The sequence below is a fragment of the Podarcis pityusensis genome (assembly GCF_964106645.2).
Source record: "Podarcis pityusensis genome assembly, chromosome: 11".
Lineage (NCBI taxonomy): Eukaryota > Metazoa > Chordata > Lepidosauria > Squamata > Lacertidae > Podarcis > Podarcis pityusensis.
Window position 1 is genome coordinate 26,883,397 of NC_138036.1, and position 7,830 is coordinate 26,891,226.

The window sequence follows — 7,830 nt, forward strand, 5'->3', positions numbered from 1 at the left end:
GTAGAGCAGCTTTCAAGACATCGTATTCCTGTTGTTGCTTTGGATTTCATACAGCCTGGAGAACGAACAGCCAATTTAGTCTCTCAGGGAGGAGGGTGGGCTAGCAGGGAGATGGTTTGTGAAAGATCAGAGCCAGCATGCATTCAAGCTCTGTGGGGTTGTCAAAAATGCTCTCGCTTTAACCTTAAAATAGGAATGCTGGGTGCAGTGGGGGTCTCTTTGAATTCACTTCACTGCTGCATAGAAATGGAGCTGGCTCAAGGATATGGACTGCTTGTCTCATTTGAAAAGCCCTTTTCTTGTGGTTTTTCTTTTAAAGTTACCTTGCTGGTTACCTGGCTTAGCAGTTTTTCACCAGCTTCAACTACCAGTAGTTTCTATGAAAGTCACTGGTTAGCATCTAAGGAACTACGGCTATTCTTTGCCCTTATTGAAATCTGAATTCTTTATGTAGCTGCTGAGGCTGATCAGAGGCAGCAAAGCCCTTTCCACCCCCCACTTCAGGATAGGGGAGAAATTGGATAAAGTGCGCATTTAAAGTTGGATCTACCCGATCTGCACTTCCCAGAAGAACATGTGGAAGTGAGACATCCTTCGGAATTTGCACTTCTTCAAATGCTGCAGTGCCGTTCTCCAACCACGTAATGTGAACATACTAAAGTGCACATAAGATGCACATATCAGTGAATGTATCATGCCAAAATGCCTTCCATTTTGTGGGAAAATAAGTTTTGCAAAAAATGTGTGCATTTGGCAAAATTGCATATCAAGAGATATCTGCGCTAGAATGCTGGTGAATTTTTATGAGATTTTTTTTTTAAAAAATTCAAACTGATATGAAAATGTGGAAAGCTGAACATAAGACTGGAAGAATTAGAGAGAAAGCAAATGGACAGGTTGTCCCATCCCTACCTGCTGCCTTGCAGACAGCAGCAGGTGCCAGGTAAGAGCTGCATCACCTGATGGGGAATATCAAGCAGCAGAATCCTTCTTTAATTTGTATGAAGATGAGGCAGGCTTAAAAAGATAGTTAATTAATTAAAGGTCTAATTGAACTCACAAATGCTTGGATGATCAATTGGTCTCAATGAAGACAGGCAAGGCCCTGGTGTTGCCTTCAGGGACTGTCTGGGTGTAAAATGGAAGTGATTCAATAGGGATTGGATTGCTTCATTAGTGTCCTGCCCTCTGATGCACTTACTTAATCAGAATTGACTGCTGTTGTAAAGAGGATATGGACTGTTGGTCTAATTTGGTAAGTCTTTTTTTATGGGTTGTTAAAAAAAAAATCATGAAAGTCAACAAGCTTTAAATCAAGACTTCTTCCTGCCGAGACAGCGCTTTTGCTAAGTAAATGCACGCGCTAATTTCCATTTTCCTCCCATCTCCCCCTTCTCCTAGTAAAGTAATAGATTTGCTGCATATGCCAATATCATACCTGCGGGCCTGTTGCACAGACACTGAATCTGATGCATTCATAAACATCCCAAGTGTAACTGGGAACCACCACATTTGACTTAGCAATGTGCAACTCTTGCAACAATTGATATCAAAATGGCTGCTGACTTAGGTTTCAGTTCTCTAGTGGTACTTCCCAGAGTTGTTTCCTTTGATGGTTCCTACCATCATTATGTCTCAGGCTCTCCTTTTAACGAAAATATAACATTTGGTATCTGATAGCTTTGCTTATCACCCTTCTAGTTAGATATCTCAGCATCCAAAACCATTTCGGAAGGCACACAGCCAATGTTGTGCTACAGCAGTTTCATTTGTTCTGTCTTAACCCTCTGGCTTGCCTGTATCTGATGTTGGCACACCTGCATTCACTCAGTTGCTTCATCCATCATTGGCTCGGGACATTTAGTGCTCTGGAGATCTTGTCTGCTTCTCCTGTAGACAGCTGCATAATCCGTCTGAACAAAATATGATCATGGGGTCATGCGTTGCTCAATCACTTTTGTGGGTTTCCACACTTCACTTTGACAGATGGTAACCAAATCTCGCATGGGCGAAAGAGAGGCAGGCTTTTGTGCCTTCCCCTTGTGTCCATTCCTGTTATCTCAATTTCAGTTGTACCTTACACTTCATTTTGCAGTGGTGCTGAGATAGGCAGCCTGGTTCTCAAATGCCTCCCCATTGTATGCCGTAAGAAACTGTTGCCCAGTACTACCTAAGCTGACTGGCAGTGGCTCAGGTTCCCTAGGGTTTCAGGCAAGACTTCTTTCCAGTCCCACTAGGAGATGCCATTGATTAAACCTGGGACTCCTGATATGCAAAGATGTGTTCCACCACAGAGCTACAAAGGGAGGTGAGTCAGGAGGTTACTTACTGCCTGTCTTCCCTGATCAAGAGTATTCCTGATGGTGCTTTGAGGGTTAATCTTAAACTGAATAACCATGCCGGCCTTGAATGTACAGTGGTGCCTCGCAAGACGAAATTAATTCGTTCCGCTAGTTTTTTCATCTAGCGAGTTTTTCGTCTTGCGAAGCACGGTTTCCCATAGGAATGCATTGAAATTCAATTAATGCGTTCCTATGGTCAAAAAAAGTCCAATCAAAGCCAAATTTGGTACAACAAGAGTTTATTAACTGCTCTTTAAAGTCACACATACTTTAAAGAGCATATCAAAAATTGAAGGAACAATAAATTAAGTTTCTAAACATGACAGGAAAAACATTTAAAAATCAAAAAAGGGTACATTACATTTTCTAAGACTCTGGGGGACCACTCGAAGAAGGTTCCTCTTCCACTCTTTGCTTCTTGCTGAGGAACCTGTCCATGGTCTGCTGCTTCATCCGCCTTTTCAGCAGCTCCCTGAGAGGCGACATGACCGTCGTATCAAAAATGTTCGCTTCGTCATGTGCCACGTGCTTGTCAGGGTGGTGCCGCTCTGCAAAAGCCTGCACCTCATTCCACTTCTGGCAAATGTCCCTCAGTTCTTTAGAGGACAGCCGTTCCTCAGTTGCTTCCACCTCTTCCAGCGAGGCCTGCTCCTGCGCAACCTCTGACTGCAGTTCAACCAGCTCCTGGGTGGTCAGCTCGTGGTCGTGCTCCTCCACCAGCTTGCAGACGTCCTCCTCTGTGACCTCCAGGCCCATGGTCCTCCCCAAGGCAACAATGTCCTGCACCACTGTCGACTCTGGTGCATCAGAGTCACTTGGTGCCACACAGTCCGGCCACAGGCTGCGCCAAGCGCAATTCAAATTCCTCTGGCTGATCCCCTTCCAGGCCGTGGTGATCATCTTCAAGCAGGTGACGATGTCGAAGTGGTCCTTCCAGAATTCCCGCAGGGTGATGGTGGTGCAATCAGTCACCTCGAAGCATCACCTGAAAAGCTCCTTGGTGTAGAGTTTCTTGAAATTGGCGATGACCTGCTGATCCATCGGCTGGAGCAGTGGCGTGGTGTTAGGCAGCAGGAACATGATGTTGATGAAGCTGAACTCCTCCAACAAGTCCACCTCAAGGCCTTTAGGATGAGCAGGAGCATTGTCCATCAGAAGCAAAGCCTTCAGCGGCAGGTCCAGCAGGTACTGTTTGACAGCAGGGCCAAAGGCAAGATTGACCCAGTCCACAAACAGCACACGTGTGACCCAAGCCTTGCTGTTGGATCGCCACATGACACTCAGCCGCTCCTTGTCGACCTTGTGTTTCTTGAAGGCCCGTGGGTTCTCCGAGTGGTACACCAGCAGGGGCTTGATCTTCAGGTCGCCGCTTGCGTTGGCACAGAAGAGCAGGGTCAGACGGTCCTTCATGGGCTTGTGGTCAGGCAACTTGGCCTCCTCCTGAGTGATGAAAGTCCTTTTGGGCATCCTCTTCCAAAACAGCCCGGTCTCGTCGCAGTTGAAGACCTGCTGTGGAACGTAGCTCTCCGTCTTCACAACCTCCAGGAACTCCAAGGCAAAGTCTTCAGCCGCAGGAACATCAGAACTGGCAGCCTCTCCATGCCTGACCACGCTGTGGATTCCGGATCTTGCCTTGAACCGGTCAAACCAGCCTCTGCTTGCCTTGAAGACTTCTGGCTCGGCCGAGGTTCCTGGCTGTTCCCGGATGAGGTCTGCGTGCAAGGCCTTGGCCTTCTCACAAATCACGGCCTCAGTCACTGTGTCCCCTGCACGCTGCTTCTCTTCTATCCAGATGAGGAGCAACTTCTCGACCTCCTCCAGAACAGCTGGGCGGTTCTTCACGATCCTGGTGACTCCCTTGGCTGCATCAGTCGCAAGGATCTTCTCCCTCATCTTCAGGATGGTCCCGATGGTTGATGGGTTCCTGCCGTACTCCCTGGCGAGGTCCGTCACACGCATTCCACCGTCGTGCTTCCGGATGATCTCCTTCTTCATCTCCAGCGTCACCTTCTCCTTCTTCCTCTCGCCGGCCTCCGCAGCAGCAGCCTTCTTGGGTCCCATGGCAGCACAGCTGTTACCTTTGTAAACTCAGAAAAAGAAAAAAAAAATCAGCAATTCAAACCCACAACCAAGTCCTTGAATTCCAAACACCCAACCCAAAATCCAAAAACCCAAAAAAAAGTTTAACTTACGAAATGGCTGCAAATCACCAAAGTCTTCAAAATCCTCAAATGGCTGCAAAAGAAGTTTTGGGAAAGCTTTAAAAATCACCAAAGTCTTCAAAAACCTCAACTGTTCCCCCAGCCCCTCCCCAACTGTTGCAAACCCCTCCCCAACTGTTGCAAACCCCTCCTCAACTGTTCCCCCAGCCACCCAGCACACAGAAATTCAAAACCCAGAAAATTTTTCAAAAAACAACAACATGGCCCAATGGTTACAGAAAACCATAAAAATTCAAAAAAAAAGCACACAAGCTCCCAGATTCCTGCAAACCCCTCCTCAACTGTTCCCCCAGCCACCCAGCACACAGAAATTCAAAACCCAGAAAATTTTTCAAAAAAACAACAACATGGCCCAATGGTTACAGAAAACCATAAAAATTCAAAAAAAAGCACACAAGCTCCCAGATTCCTGCAAACCCCTCCTCAACTGTTCCCCCAGCCACCCAGCACACAGAAATTCAAAACCCAGAAAATTTTTTCAAAAAAAAACAACATGGCCCAATGGTCACAAAAAATCATAAAAATTCAAAAAAAAACCACACAAGCTCCCAGATTCTTGCAAACCCCTCCCCAGCTGTTCCCCCATCCACCCAGCACACAGAAATTCAAAAATTCAAAGCCAGATTTTTTTTTTTAAAAAAATAAACATGGCCCAATGGTCACAGAAAATCATAAAAATGCAGAAAAAAACCACACAAGCTCCCAGATTCTTGCAAACCTCTCCCCAACACCAAGTCCTTGAATTCTAAACACCCCAACCCAAAATCCAAAAAACCCCAAAAAAGTTTTAAAAGTTTAACTTACCAAACAGCTGCAGAAGAAGTTTTGGAAAAGCTTCAAAAATCCAGCAAACTCTTTAAAAAGCTCAGAAAGGCCACCACACCGCGTGCAATGTGTTGCTCCTCGAGGTCAAGTCGCAACTGCACCTCTTCCAGCAATGCACCCTGGGTTTTAACGGTTTTACGAAAAAGGAAACAAACTTGCAAGACGTTTTCGTCTTGCGAAGCAAGCCCATAGGGACATTCGTCTTGCGAAGCAACTCGAAAACGAAAAAACCTTTCGTCTTGCGAGTTTTTCGTCTTGCGAGGCGTTCGTCTTGCGGGGCACCACTGTATTTCAAACAATTATGAGACATTGGTGGGGGGGGGGGGGACAAAGAGGCAAGTTGGACTAAGTTTCTGCTCTTGAGTAGAAAACATGGCAATAATCCCAAATCTGTAGGATGCAAAGCCAAGCATTTCTCCCCAATGCGCTAGAAAATAAAGCACTTTAAAAAATAAAAGTACAGCCTTTGACACAGTATGTTAGACAAAGCTTCCTTCATTCTCCCACAATGCATCAGCTGCTGCTGCCAAGCATGGAATAATCACTTCATCGTTTTCAAGTTACATTCAATGAATAATAGGTGCTTTGCCCCATGTGGAATGACTATTGTGTTGCCAGAAATAGCTCTACATTTCTAAATGTTTGCATAGGTAGACCTGTCCTGCAGTGCTGGGATGATGCCCTTGCAGTGTCAAGGTAATGCATGCTCCTGGCACAACAAGCAGTCTTCAGGCCCTGATGGTGGGACCAGGGAATTTGCTCTTAGTAGAAGCAGACCCTTGTTGAACTGGCCAAGGCACTGGGCTGAAGCGAACTCTTTTTGATGCCATGCTTAATGGGCTCTGGCAGACCTCACCTTGCTCTACTGAGCGCAGCCAAGGATACATGGCCCCCTTTTCTCTTGCCTCATTCACTTCTGGATTTTGTCCTGGGAAAGTTCATACCTCATTAAAGTGTGCCTGGACAGATTTTGCAAATGGCATTGTTCCCCGTTTGTCAAGGGCAATGTCTGATCCAGGTAGTGGAGAACCCCTGGCTAAGAGATTGGCGGTGGGCCCTCACCCTCCTCCTCACTTCTGTTCTTGATGCCCATTCCCTTCCTCGAGACCCAATCTGTACAAACACCCAGAGGAAGAGTGCCCTTCCCTATCTCCTCACTAGGCAGTGCTAGGGAGTAGGAGCAGCAGGGCCAGGAGGCTCTGGGAGCTAACATTTGTCCCCACCTCCACAGTGATGTGGACCTTAGCAGGTGCCCAGTGATGCCTGCACTTGATGCTGGCGCTGATCAAGTGTCATTCTGACACTGTTACTTATAAATAAACTTGATTGTGCTGGAATTCCATTTCAGACCGCCGTGTTGCCACACCTGGTAGCAAATTTATTCCAGAAGAGAAACAGCAATGAGCTGCATTTTCATGAGTTTGTGTCTATGTCATCTGAAAAACAACATGGTGGCATCTTTGGTTTCTCCTTCCTTCATTGTCTTTCATTGTCTCTCTTAAACACAAGTCCTTCAATTGTGCAAAGGGAGCAAAGAGACTGCGACTGAAAAAAGTTGGGAGAAAACCAAAATCAGTTTAGGACAGTGTTCTTCAACCATGGGCCTTCAGATGTTGATGGACCAGAGCTCTCATCATCTGTGACCATTGGGCTCAACTGTTCTGGGGATCATGGGAGTTGTAATTTAACAACACTTGGAGACTGAAGTTTGAAGAACATTGGTTTAGGATACCCACTGCTGTAGGTTCCCCATAAAATGTTTCCCTAGCCTTTACTTTAAAAAACTGCAAGGAAGATGATTCCATGGTGGGTTGGCTGGGTTTGTAGCTGCCACCAGTTTTTAAGGGGCTAAGGCCCGGGTTCAATTAACCCAGTGCACTAATGGAAGCCGGTGCAAGGACTCCAATTATGCAGTGGGGCTTTCCCTTCTCCTCCCGCCCCCCATGCCTCATATGCCTTCCCCAAATCCACTGTGGAGGGAGGGAGAACCCCCAGAACAGCACATGGGGGGAGGGGAGGAGAGAAGAATGCTCTCTGGAAAGCAGAAATGCTGGTACTAATGGAACCATCATGTTAGTGCAGCATTTAATTCTACCCCAATATTCTGGAAGAGATCACAGCATAGTGATCACAACCTGTTTTACTATGTTCAAATATATGCTGAAAGCTGCCCGGAGTGACTGGGGCATTATCATCATCATCATCATCACCAACCACATTACTCAGAACAGACTCTACCAGTATATTTCATTTTACTTGAAAGATTGTCACCCTTGATTTCTGTAGTTTGCATTGCTACTATCCCAAGCAGCCCAGTTAATACTGGAAACCGCAGTGTATGACTGGAATAATAACTGCAGGCAAAAGAGAATGCAAGCAGGGATGTAAGAAGGCACCATTTTCCATTTTGTATTCATCGCATGCAGCACAGTTTCCATTTT

The 7,830-nt window shown here is 46.2% G+C and overlaps 1 pseudogene across 1 annotated transcript; it reads right to left on the bottom strand.

Moving 5' to 3' along the window:
- Positions 1-2,250: 2,250 nt before the first annotated feature.
- Positions 2,251-5,681, bottom strand: LOC308457889 (tigger transposable element-derived protein 1 pseudogene; annotated as a pseudogene). The gene is made up of 3 exons (XR_013991485.1): positions 5,369-5,681; positions 3,451-4,577; positions 2,251-2,296 (listed from the first exon to the last, which is right to left on the bottom strand). The product of XR_013991485.1 is annotated as a tigger transposable element-derived protein 1 pseudogene (transcript).
- Positions 5,682-7,830: the final 2,149 nt, after the last annotated feature.